Genomic DNA, 13,545 nt, shown 5'->3' with positions numbered 1-13,545 from the left:
GTCTATATTTTATGTTGAAAAGAGATTGCTATGATGATCCGGGGCATGGCACAAAGGCAACACAGTCACATAAGTAAGAAAAGTCCCTTTAATACCTCCAACTTTGCCTCCAATGTCCAGTTACCTTCGGCTGGAGAAAAAAACTCTCCCAAGAACAGTCTTTAAGTGGAGGAAATTCAGTCCGAAAACAAAGTACATATAAACTGTAAATAAAAATTCACACAAACCAAGCTGCAGCAATTAACTGGACAGGGCAGGATAAGGAATTGCAGACTTCCAAGTCCAACAAAACACACACAGTTGGGAAGACGCCAGGAACCCAAATAAGCCTCAACAAAACAAGATAATACACGATTTGCTCTCAACAGTTGGCTGTGTGCAACTTCCTTTTTTAAACACTGTGTTCCCAGCTGCAGCTAATGAAGGGAATTAGGGCCCTTTCCTCCCCCATAAGCCACACAACTCACGTTGCTCCCTTCTCCGTTCCTTCCTGTATGTGCTAGGATGAAGAGGGGGTGGATCTGGGTCTTCTTCCAAATTCCTTTTGTCTTACTCTATCCCCAATTTCTTCCACAGCCAACAGAATCACACTCCCACTGCCTGTCAGCTGCTCGGTCTCCCCCTCAGAATCAGATTCCGACAGGGCCATGACAATTGGCCAACAGGTCATGGACTTTCTAATACTATTTAAAAAATTTATAGAACAGATTATTTTTAAAGTTCTTTCTAATGGTTTTTCTAATAGAATCTGACTAACTCAAAGATAGCAATCTGTCTCACAAATGTGGTAATATTATCAAGAAATTCCTCTATTTCATACTTATCAATCTAGCTATTCTCAGTGGTGGTCCCTACATTTTCATGGCTGATGATAAAGTGAGGGCAGTTGATACAACTGAAGGCTTACAATTCCTCCTTACAATGCCTCTTTCAATTTTTGACTAAGATCCCTCCACTCCTAAAATACTTTCAATTATCAGTTCAAGTGTCCATGAATCTGATTTCTACACAAATGTATTTACTATATGATGGCTAATAGAGGCATTTTCCATATGAGTCAGCCCAATCATTTGGGTGTTGAGTTGCACAGTACTTAAGATTAGATCACTGCACATAAGAAGATGGACTAACTCACAAGATAAATGCATTTAGTGTGATTGAGCATATTTAAAATACTTACACAGGCAAGCAGTTTATCTGTGGTTGCTATCATATCCGTTTCAGTCCTGAGACCAAATAGCAAGAGAGTCGAAGTATGCTTTTACAACAGCTTATATTATTCATTTCTCAAACTGAGAATCAATCCACAGTGTTTTTCTGACCATAAGAGTGCAAAAGTTAACACATCTCATTGTTTTGTAACTTCACTTACCAGAAGTTTCACTCATGCGCACGTTCATTCCAAGTTTCTTACAATCATTAATTAAACCAACATAAGTTAAATAAATGATATTCACATTTTAGTCTGAAAATAAATCCCACTTGCACAGCTCCCAAAGCTCTTAGCTATGTAGTCAGATTTTTAGTAAGTGTGCTATAGGCTAATTTAGTCAACTTCCACACTTACGTATCTACATCACTATCCCACTGATGATCCTTTTTACATATTGTGTTGAAAGCTGCTGGCTTTTGAAAACATTTATAAGAAGTATTGCATTCCAACCATAACTACAAGACTAATGAGACATTTGCTCCCAATTATAGCATTACAAAATGATCAAACTCAACTTATCAAAGGGTGTGTATATGAGTGATTGAGTCATATGATGTTTTTGCCAGTGAGTTTAATCATCTGTTCACATGCTTCCTGATTTGGGGAAGTCCTGTTCTTCTCTCTTGTGAAAATCAGGGCACTACACTTGGTCGGGGAATGGGGCAGGGGGGGAGTAAGATTCAGTTTTATATATTGTGTGAGGGTCTGACATAACACGTTCAGTTCAGATTATTTTATATATTATATTAATTCCTTCTTCATTTCAAGAGTTAGCAAATTTCTGAGACAAGAGCTGCAAGTCACTCTTCCAATAAGTGTCATGAGACATGTCATTACAGGAAGTTTGTTGATGTCAGAGAAAAGAGTTAATGTTTTTCTGCATTTTTATGAATGGGAAAGACAATCTAGACATTGATGATACAATTTTGGCCTTGTTTGGGAGGCTTAAGGGTAGAAACGCTAGTGGCTTTCCAGAATCTTTCTGCTCTTATTTCTTCCTTTATTTTGGCGGCTGGACATCCTCAGCCTTCCGAGGCTGCTTGAGAAATGGAGAAATAGCCTCCAGCACCAACTTCCTCCTTCCCAACTGCACTTTATCACCAACGAAATTGAAAATGCAGAGTTTGCAAAAACACATCCGTCCAGGCTGAGGGACTGAGTAGAAAGCTGGGGTGGAGCTTAAACAACTTTGGTGGAGCTTAAACAACAGAGGCAGAGCTTAAACAACTTTGGCAGACTCGGTCCAATCAGCGAGGAGATGAAGTATACCCTATGCTCTGGACTCTCGTAACCACATAAAGGAGAAATAAAGACTTTTTCTATTAAGTTTCAATGGTAACATCTTAGGGTTTAGGAATGCCTACAGGCATCCTCCTTGCTTTACATCATAGTGTATTATATATAAAGCAGTGATAATAAACAACACATCTTTAACTGCTACATAAGCTACTCATATCAGATCATTCTAGAATAAACTAGAATAAGAATGAACCTTGCCAACAAGTATGTCAGCTCAGAAAAACAGGTTGTCAAACAATGTTAAAATCTTTACTTTTGAGGGAAACTTAACTTTTTAAAAAGAATGTTTATTTTTAAAATAAATTAACATTATTATTTGTTTTTGCACTGATTCGGAATGATTTCTCTATCAGCTCCCTGTTAGACAATTTGAAGGTTGCTATGCTGTTTTTTCTTCAACCCCGTAATCTCTGTCTTTGATGATACATAGGGGCAATATTTTTAATAAGTGCTTCATAGTGAACCTACTGAAACTAATCAGTGAAACGTATAAACAGTCTACCATTCTTGGTGTTTTCTATTCCATTTGGCCAAAAAAGGAAAGCAGTTTTAAGAGTTTTGACATTTCTCCATTACTGAAAAGTTTAAACTGAACTGTTACATTAAATTCTTAAATTCAACTGGATTTTATCAGTTTCACAGAAATTGTATTTAGATACTTAGAATATTTATTCAAACAGAAGGCGAGGTTCTTCAATTAGTATACCTTAATATTTGGAAGAATCTGGAGGCTGAGAAGTTATTTAAGACAGACGCTGCTGACAAAGAAAATTTGCAGGCACCTTGTTGCAGATAATTCAGACAAAAGGCAAAAAATAATAATAATCAAGAAATCAATAACTGTTTCTTTTGCCTTACTATTACGAGTTGGGAGATTTGCCCCTGAGCTGAGAATGTGAGACACAAATACTTCTGTACTGCTAACAACGAAGAAATGATGGTAATACAGAATGAGAAGGATACAGTCCATGGGCCTTTTGAAATTTCCTACCCAAATTCCATGAAGGTATATTGGAAAGGTGAGCGATCACACGTCACTTACTTTCACTGGCACTATAATTCTTTTCCATTGTTAAAATATCAGCTTACGCCTTTCTGTATTTTATTTTGCAGATTAAGTAATTCATCACCTTTTATTTTCTAAGGATAATAAAGATGAATTTGAGCTTTAAGAAATCTCTTTTTAGCTGTTGAATGTATTGAACTCTCCTAAATTTCTTATAATAGTAAATTGGGAAAAAAGACTTCAGAAAGCATGTAAGTGACAGTCTTTTTAACAAAATATATATGTACTCCAGGAAAACAGAATTAAATTTGACATAATTATAGCAAGATGTTCACAAGAGAGCTCAGAATTTGATGCCTATATTGCTAAATAAATTATGCAAATTCCTAATACTATTATAAAATAGAAAAGGTACACCACTTGTTCACACATATACACTGATCACCATATTACAATTCTATTTTTACCAGTAAAACACTGTAGAAAAGAAATTTATTTTTATACTAGCATACCACCCACTCCTAATTAACATCAATCTGTCTTCTGTGAACAGTATACGTTGCAAAAATGTGTGCCCTTGAGTACCCTAGGGCAGAGGTCTCCAACCTTGGCAACTTTAAGACTTGTGGACTTCAACTTCAGCTATGCTGGCTGGAGAATTCTGGGAGTTGAAGTCCACAAGTCTTAAAGTTGCCAAGGTTGGACACCTCTGCACTAGGGTATTTTGCAAGATGTCCTATATGTTGCTAAAACCTGAAATTGTTTTACTCACCGCTATAGGAAATGCCTGAATCTTTATTCTCTTGTGCCATTTCAGATGAATAAAAATAATCTTTTTTACCTTTCTGTGATTTAAAAAAAAATTACTAACATAACCCTTTTGACTCAGCTCCTCCCAATTCCTCCATCCCTGGTACAGCTGTTTCTTATCTGGTTAGCTATAAAAAAAGCAAATAAATGTGATGCAGATAGAGAAGACAGCCTAAATTTCCTTCATCTAATGAACAGGCACAACAGGAAGGAAGTTAGAACTGAAGGCTACAACTGAAGACTACAAGCATTCATCCACATGTCCTGCACGAATTGTTTATTAAGGAAGGGAACATGTGATGTTGTCTTTAATCCACCTCCAGCTCATGATAAAGCAACTTCTGCTCATCTTTTTTTGTTCCACCTCAAGAGCAATGTTTTCTGAGATGTGCATGAACCGTGAAAATGTAAAAGAATAATTTTATATTTTGAGGTTGGTGTCATAAAACATAAGAGCCCAAAAAAACTTCATTGTCACATCCTTTTTACAAGAATTACAACCAGGATGATAAAATAATGAATAATATATTCCATTCAGAGGGCAATCCCCACTCAGCCAAAAGACCACGGGTGAAGGTGGGCCACTAACTATCTCAGCCTATTAGCCTCATTCATTGCAAAGCTGATTTCTGAGATGTTTTTTTTTATATCTGGTAGTATTTTCAGAGTTCGTGTTGGTTGTGCTATATTGGGTTGAGTGGTCAGACACTTCTTGATGAAGTTGCATGGATCAATATCACAGTAAAATATGCATGAAGATAAAAGAAACACTTAAGAGAATGATTGCAACACTGAACACAGAGTAAAGACAAGGATGTGTCATGTTTCCTTTGCGATTTAATGTATTTAAGGATAAATGTATAAGGAATAAGTGCTATGATATTAAAAGTGTATTGATTACCAATGTAAATTGTGTGCATCTTAACAAGCAGCACAGTGCAGTGCTGTTGGTTAAGAAGCCTGGCACGATGGCTGCATTTCAAAGAGAAAGTGGGGTGAATTATTACAAGTTATACATAAAAAAGTAAAAATTAAAGCAAGTAGCAAGATGATTTGCTAAAATGGGGGAATGAATGGAGAAATTTTAAGCTGTGCAAAAACTGGCAGAAAGTGGTAGGTTTTACAGAATCTGTAACGAGAAATAAATGCTTCTCAAAAAAACGAAAGATGGCTGTGTCTGAGAATAGGCTTCTGCGCACCCAATATTACATGGAAATAATGAGCATACACAGAAATAAGTTGAATGATACGAAAATGGCTTCATTAAGAAGTTTGCTGAGTAACAAAGAAAGGTCAGAAGGTCAAGAATGTATAGGTAACGAATGAAAACAAATCAAAATAAAGTGAGTAAGCAATATGAAAGAAATACACTGAGATAATTTGGGCATATACAGATGAGGACTGAACTCCAAAACATATATATGAAGTAAAAGTGAATGGGATGAGAGAAAGAGGAAGGCCAGAGATCTCATTTGGCCCATAAAGCTTCTAGTCGTCATAAAATGTCTCCCGCCTCAGAGTCACATGAATGCAGTTTGGGTACTTGGCAACCGTTTCACTTTTACGACCAGTTGCAGTGTCCCATGGTCACATGACTGCGATTTATGACAATTTTTTCCAGTTTCCAGCAAAAAGACACCTATTTGGAAGAAAGGATTTCCTTAATGATAACAGTGATTTATTTAAAGATTGCCATGAAGAATGTCAAAAAGATGGATCAAGTCACATGGGTGTCTCGACTAATGAATGCAATGATTTACAACCAGATTCCTGGTTCCAATTATGGTTGGAAGTTTTTATTGATTTATCTGTATGGCATAACAGAACACAGCAGTAACGGTTGTTTTTATTTTTTGGTACTTATGCTGCTGCTTCTTGTTGGGACATCTTTGGGAGGTCCAGTAGGCAGAAGGTGTAGATTGAGAGCGCCCGGGGTGCACCACAAGGAAGCTAGTCTGCACTGGGAGTTGAGAACTACCTATATGTTATCTTTTAAATCTTAAACTTTTTTTCAGTGTGTTTCCTTTTCTCATTATGGCAAGAAGTCACACCACCACTTAGCCAAATTACAAGCAGCTTCAGATGCAAAATAAAAACAAAATTTAGGATCTGTAATATGCCCGTTCTTGATGTATATACTGCACATGTCTATGCCATGCCAATTTAATTAATAGATTATATATTAACAATTCATAATCCCAAATTTAGAAAAAATAATGATTAAGGAATTAATATGATGCCCTTCAAAAAGTTGTAATCAAATATTAAAGCTTCTTTTAGTTTTGTATTCCATTCATGAATCTTAGATCCATTCAAATTATTTTCCACAATGATAATAAATGCCTGAGTTTGTTCGACAAGTCACCAGGTATGTCCCAGAGGAGTCTACCATCCTCCAGAGTAATTTTTAGGAGAAGGGGATGCAAAGGAATGGAAAACTGCCCTCTTTCCACTATAGAAGCAGTTAATTAACTGGATTTTACAGCAGCAGATTTACTTAGTGTGGAAGTTCTTGGCATGAGGTATGGATTGCATGTCCTAGTTCTTAGCTCAGCTTTATATGAATTCACCAGTGACCTTGCATAAAGCACTACCCTATCCTTAGCAATACACAATACATCACATTTTATTCAATGATGCTTAACAATTCATGTTTATGGCATTACACTCTGGTGTTATCATTTTTTTCTGCCATAATTACCGATACACCCAAACAGCGTATAAATATACAATGAAACCAAATAGCAGCTAGAGCTATGCAAAGCGTCCAAAAGAAACATTTAGCAAACCCTATTAAAACAAGTAACACATCTCTCTTCAAAGTATTAAAGCAATTTTAAAGCTCAGATACTCTAAAGGCTGCTTAGGCTGTAGAATAGAAAAGCCAGTGAAACAAATCACTATGTTTAGACACACTAAAAGACAGAAATGGAGAAACAGCCTTTGAAGCAGCTTTAACATATGCTAACACATTTTATGACATGTCCCTTTAAAATGTTTTTCACTATTCAACAAGAGGATATTAATTCTTGAAGGACACGATCTATAAATTGGTTGGCATGCCTCTATGTGGGAGAAGAGAAATAAGACAAGCTCAGACTTTTTAAACCACCAAATAAGAGAGGCAGTATTGGAGATTTGGAACAGAATTACATTAAAATACCAGGTTAGCTTTCCACCATGGAAGCCATGATATACCCAAATAATTTAGATATAAATTATATCTAAATATAATTTATAGATACAATCAATTGTGAGATGATCATGGGATATTGAAAACAAATCAAAAATTGAAAGAGGAAGGGATAGTGATAGAATGGCCCTACCTACAAATGCAAACAAAATACAAAAAAGATGTAGAAGAATTCGGTATAGATAAAATGCCATAACAATTAGACAAAATATTATTAGGATCAGAAGAAAAATTTATAACCAAAATGTATAATTATCTTTTAAAATTTGATAGAGGAGGTAGTGAAACCAACCATGATAACCTGGATGAAAAATTTTGGATATAGTATACAATTGGAAGATAATGGACTAAAAATTATAAATTAACATTGGCAGCCTCATATAAAGAAAATTCGTATAAAATATTTTATCGTTGGCATCTAGCACTGGCGAGATTGGTTAAGATTTATCCAAACTTAAAATCAGAGTGTTGGAAATGTAAAAAGAAACCCGGTACATTCTTTCACATGTGGTGGATCTGCCTAAAAGTGAAAGAATTCTGGAATAAGATATGGATCTAGTTACAAGTCTAAAGACAGTACCCAAACCTGAAATGTTTTTACTAGGGACAATTAAAGGAGAATATACAAAAGCGAATGAATGTCTAATGATACACATCTTAACAGCAGCTAGGATACTATATGCACAAAATTGGAAATTAGATAGTATACCCACAGATGACATGATTATAAAAAAAGTAATGGATCGCGCAGAAATGAACAAATTCACAATGGAATTGCAGGAGAGGGAAGATAAAGAATTCTATATAGCCTGGGAAAAATGGTATGTCTGGTTAAAAAGTAGAAAGGAAATATAATGCAAAAGTAGAAGCTTTAAAACGTAATTGTAAATAGTGTATGTATATGTATCTATAGGAGAATGTTATAACTGATGTCACAAACAATTGCAAAAAATGTGTATAGAACTTGTTTTTTTAAAGGTGAAAATTTAATAAAATTTATTTTAATAAAATGTTTTTCACTATTCATCCTAAGGAATATTAGTATAGATTTCAGCAGGCTCTTCAAAATATTATGCTAAAGCAGGAAATCCATTAGGAATTCATACTTATATAAACAGAAGCAAACTAGCAACAAAATAGTTCTTATCTGTCCCATGAGGAGAGCTCTTTAAAATACGACAAGGTTTTTACAAAGCTATGAGCTAATTTCTAAGAACTGGTTTCTATAGGATTTCAGAAGAATATGATTTACTCACTGAACAATAATTATTCACCAAGATATGGTGAATACTACTAACTTTGGTTGCAATGGAAATCTAAAATAGTCCACTACTCCAATTATATATATTTGTCATGTTTAGGGATTTCTCTCTTTTCGCTATTAGTCAAGATTGCTTAATTTCAGAGCTACCTAGAGAATAATCTCATAATGTGGTTCTTCATGTCTGCCATCTGGTTTCAAATCAAGCAATTAAAAAACCAAATAGAAATAAAGAAACACCATGTGATTTTATACACTGCACTTTAATAAAATGCACATTTCTAATAGAGAGATTCAAGAATATTTAATGCGATATTGGGGTCTTTGAAGGTATATTAATATAACAGATATGTTGTCCCTTTTAGCGTCATAAAATGAGAGATTTGCACAATTAGGAAACAGCTGCCCTAGGCATGAACCAACTTTAAGGGTACAGGTAGTCCTCAACTTATGACTATAACTGAGCCTGAAATTATGGTCATAAATCATGCCAGTCATCAAGTGGGAAGCAAATGCCACTTTTTGGCAAAAAAGTCATAAATTATGCCTGAAATGTGATCATGTGATCAAGAGGATGGGGGCAGCTATCTGAACTTCGAATCTGGGTTGTAAGTAGTTATGGGGAAGTCCTTCATGACTTTGAATGGGATTTGTAAGTTGAGGACTATCCTATATGTAATGTTTAGACAATTTAGTGACTGTTTATTTTTTATTTTTTTTATTTCTTTATTTTTGTCAATTGCTTACAAGATAATAGGTATAAGTAAAAACATAGTTATGAATACATGGATACATATAAGAGAAATAAAAAAATAAAAGGAATAGGACAGGGATGGTAGGCACGTTGGTGCGCTGATGCACGCCCCCTACAGACCTCTTAGGAAAGGGGTGAGGTCAATAGTAGACAGTCTAAGGTTAAAATTTTTGGGGTTTGGGGAAGAAACCACAGAGTCAGGTAGAGTATTCCAGACATTAACCACTCTGTTGCTGAAGTTGTATTTCCTGCAATCAAGTTTCGTGCAATTAACCTTGAGTTTGTATCTATTGTTTGCTCTTGTGTTGTTAGGGTTGAAGCTGAAGTATTCATTGACAGGTAGGACATTGCAATGTATGATTTTATATACTATACTTAGATCAGACCGAAGTAGTTCTAGGTTTTCTAGGTCTAGAATTTCCAGTCTAGTGGCATAAGGTATTCTGCAACAAGTAGAGGAGTGGAGAACTCTTCTTGTGAAATATTTCTGGACTTTCTCAACTGTGTTAATATCAGATACGTAATGTGGGTTCCAGACTGTTATGGCAGTACTGGATGAATGGTAGTTGCATCTAGTCTCCGAAATTACAGCCATTGCAGCACCCATGCAGTGATATAACCAAAATTTGGGCACTTTGCAGCCTGTCCATACAACCACAGGGAGAGTTCAAGTCCTCCCACATGCCAATATCTCCCTCATCTCTGCCCTCTTGGCTGCCTAACCTCTATTACCTCTGCTAATCCTGCCACTCCCAAATTATCTTTGCCATCTTCTTCCTTCCGCTACTTATGAGGCACCTCTAGCCTGGCCCTTTGTGAGGCAGCTCACACCAGACCTTCTTCCCAAGGTTGTGTGCAGCCTTGTCCAAGTTGCATGCAAATGTCTCACAAGGCTTGGGAAGGCATCAAACCCTCATGAGAAAGCTGCAGGCAATTTGGACAAGGCACAATCATGCACAGTCTTTCCATGAAGCTTCTCATGCAGTTTTGGAGCCTTCCAAAACCAAATACAATTTTCTACACAAGGCTATATGTGGCCTCAGGAAGAAGGCCTGGTGAGGACAGCAGCTGCCACACAAATAGCCTGGGCAGGGACGCTTTGTGAACAGTGGGAAGAAGAAGACAGTGAAGGTTAGCTGGGGACAGCAGGACCAACAGGCTGAGCAGAACCCAGGACTGCCAGAGGTGGTAGAATGCAGAGGGTCCAAAAGGGCAAGGATCAGGGAGGAAATAGGTGATGGGAGTTGAAGAGGAGGCAATGCTTGAGGCTGGAGGGACCAATCCGGAAATGGGTCCTCACCCAATGACCAGTGGAATTCAGTTAATGATGGCAAAGGGGACTGCCCGATTGATATCACTAAGTGATGTTGTCATATGATATTTTGCTAAATGACATCAGCACTTAGCAACAGAAATTCTGGTCCCAACTATTATGTTGACTTGAGGATTACCTGTAGTGCTGTGATTAATGTGCTAGACTTGCAGGGAGAGTTGTTCAAGTAAACCTTCAGCCAAGGGAGCAGACTGGGTGACCATGGACCAATTATTCTCGTTCAGCTCAATCTATCTCACAGGTTTCTGTGTTGTAAAATAATAAGACGATGTAATGTGAACATTCCAATGATTTTCTGAATAAAAGCAATATAGGCATCTAACATACATAAAAATAGCAGCAAAAACATATATCAGGATTGTTTCTGCTTGTGATTTGCTTTTCATGAGTAAGATAATGTCAAACTTTTTGTCTATGCCTGTACCAAAAAGAGCATGCTCTTAGAACAATGTTTTCTAAAGGTGCATACATTACACAGATCAGAGCCAAAAAAAGACTGTAAAATTGTCTATAAAACAATTTTTATATAAGAATTATTTTATTTCAGGCTATCATCTACTACTGAATATATATCCCTGAACATCATGGATCCTCAGAAGATACCTAAGTCAAAAAGCTACTTGATAATAATATGGTTTCTCTTAAATTAATATACAATAGTTACACTAGTCTCTAAAGCATGTAACAACCCAAATATACTGCAATGTGGGCAGGGAGAAGATGGGGGAGAAAATTACTGTTTCATATTTAGTCAGATGATGAAAAAGCCAACTCTCAAAGCTTCCTTTCCGAGACAGAAGAAATGAGTCAGAAGGAACCTCAAGATAACATCAACCAGATCCTTGTACTATTAAAAAAAATCCATGAAAAGATTTCTCTAGCAAAGTATTTCTCTGTTCTGTGCCAAAAGTTAAGTAAAATACAAAACGTGTAAGTTTTTACACAAAAGCTCCTTACGAACAAGAATAGGATACAACAAACACATATGCTGTAACACTGTAATAACTGAACCAGTTTTGCCCTTTCAAAGAGAAAAGTTAAACAATGATCAATGACCAGTGATGATCACATTACTTAGTACTCTGAAATCCCTTTACAAGTGGTCCTCGACTTACAACAGTTCATTTAGTGACTGAAGTTACAACAGCACTGAAAAAAGTGACTTATAACTAGAAGTGGTATTCAGCAGGTTCTGACCAGTTCTGGAGAACTAGTAACAGGAATTTTGAGGAGTCTGGAGAACCAGCAAATACCACCTTTGACTGGCCCTGCCCCCATCTATTCTCTGTCTCCTGAGTCCCAGCTGATCGGCTGGGTCTTCTTTTGTTGCCCTGCACAGGGGAACGGAGCTGGAAATCAGGTTAGTGAGGTGGGGAGGGAATGGGATTTTGCAATAATCTTCCCTCAGGAGTGGGGTGGGAATGGACATTTTACGGTATCCTTCCCCTGAGTGGGGTGGGAATGGAGATTTTACAGTATCGTTCCCTTGCCATGCCCACCAAGCCACACTCACAGAACCAGTAGTAAAAGAAAAATCTGAATGCCACCACTGTTTATGACAATTTTTGACACTTACGACTATTTCATCATTCAAAGAAAGTAATTGACAATAAGTGAATCAAACCAAGATGGCAAAAACTGAAACTCTACAGTAGAGATGTCAACATTCAAGATACATTAGAAGATATTCCCCCTTTACAAGAAGGTCTAATATACTAGAAGATTATGTAAAATAGGCACTCTGGTTATTACCAAGTTGGAAAACTACAGGAACTGAAATTTGAAATATAACAAATGAAGAGAAGACTTGGTATAGATTAATCAAACTATGCCAGTAAATTTGGAAAATGATTCTGTGGCCAACAGATTGGAAGAAGTCAGTCAATTTGGCAATAATAAATAAAGGTGCCAATAGAACACGCAAGTTATCATACAATAGCTTTAATTCACATGCCAGCAATATAATGCTTACGATCATCCAACTGAGTTTAGAACCTTACATGGAAAAGGAGATGCCCTTTACTTCTTGAAAGAACCAAGGAACAAATGCTATTTTTGCTGATCTAGACTGATAATTGAGAAAGCCAAGAATGCCAAACAAAATTCAGTGTGTGCTTTATTGACTATAGAAAGGGCTTCAAACAATTTTTTTTTAAATGTAAACCTTGTCAAGTGGAACATCCTTAGCAAACTCTAGAACAGGCCTGTCAAACTCCCAGTCCATGGACCAGATGTGTCACATACTGGCCACACCCACTCCCAGTTTAGCAAAGGGGGAAAATGTCCCGATACATCACGTGATGCCACTGTGATGACGTGAGTTTGACACCCCTGCCCTAGAACATCTTACTGCCCTCATGTGAAACCTACACACATGACAGGAATACACAATCGAGATGGAACATGATTAAATAGATTGTCTTCAAGCTGGCAAAGGACTGAGACATGGCTGTACGCTGTCATCTTGTTTATTCAACTTTTATGTTGAATATATATTGAGAGATCTTGAATTAGAAGATGAACATAGTTTGAAAACTGGAGTAAGAAGCCTGCACTATGCTAATAACAATAATCCAATAGCTGAAAGGAACAGTACATTCTAGTAATGAAAGTCAAAGAGCACAAACATAAAGAACATATTAATAGCAAAAGGCACAGCAGCCTTAGAACTGACAA

At 36.6% G+C, this 13,545-nt stretch overlaps 1 protein-coding gene across 8 annotated transcripts in view; it reads right to left on the bottom strand.

Moving 5' to 3' along the window:
* The window catches only part of ATXN1 (ataxin 1), a 228,191-nt gene that overhangs the window by 103,565 nt on the left and 111,081 nt on the right, over positions 1–13,545 (bottom strand). For 2 of the 8 annotated variants that reach the window (XM_087930909.1, XM_087930907.1), the window contains exon 5: positions 10,988–11,114. The exons of the other annotated variants lie outside the window; for them this stretch is intronic. The gene's annotated coding sequence lies outside the window, so the exon portion shown is untranslated. The remainder of the gene's footprint in view (positions 1–10,987; positions 11,115–13,545) is intronic. 8 annotated transcript variants of the gene reach the window in all.

Source organism: Pseudonaja textilis, chromosome 3, assembly GCF_049901715.1.
Source record: "Pseudonaja textilis isolate UNSWEBS1 chromosome 3, rPseTex1.2, whole genome shotgun sequence".
NCBI classification, from domain to species: Eukaryota; Metazoa; Chordata; class Lepidosauria; order Squamata; family Elapidae; genus Pseudonaja; species Pseudonaja textilis.
This window is presented reverse-complemented; position numbering and strand designations above follow the sequence as displayed.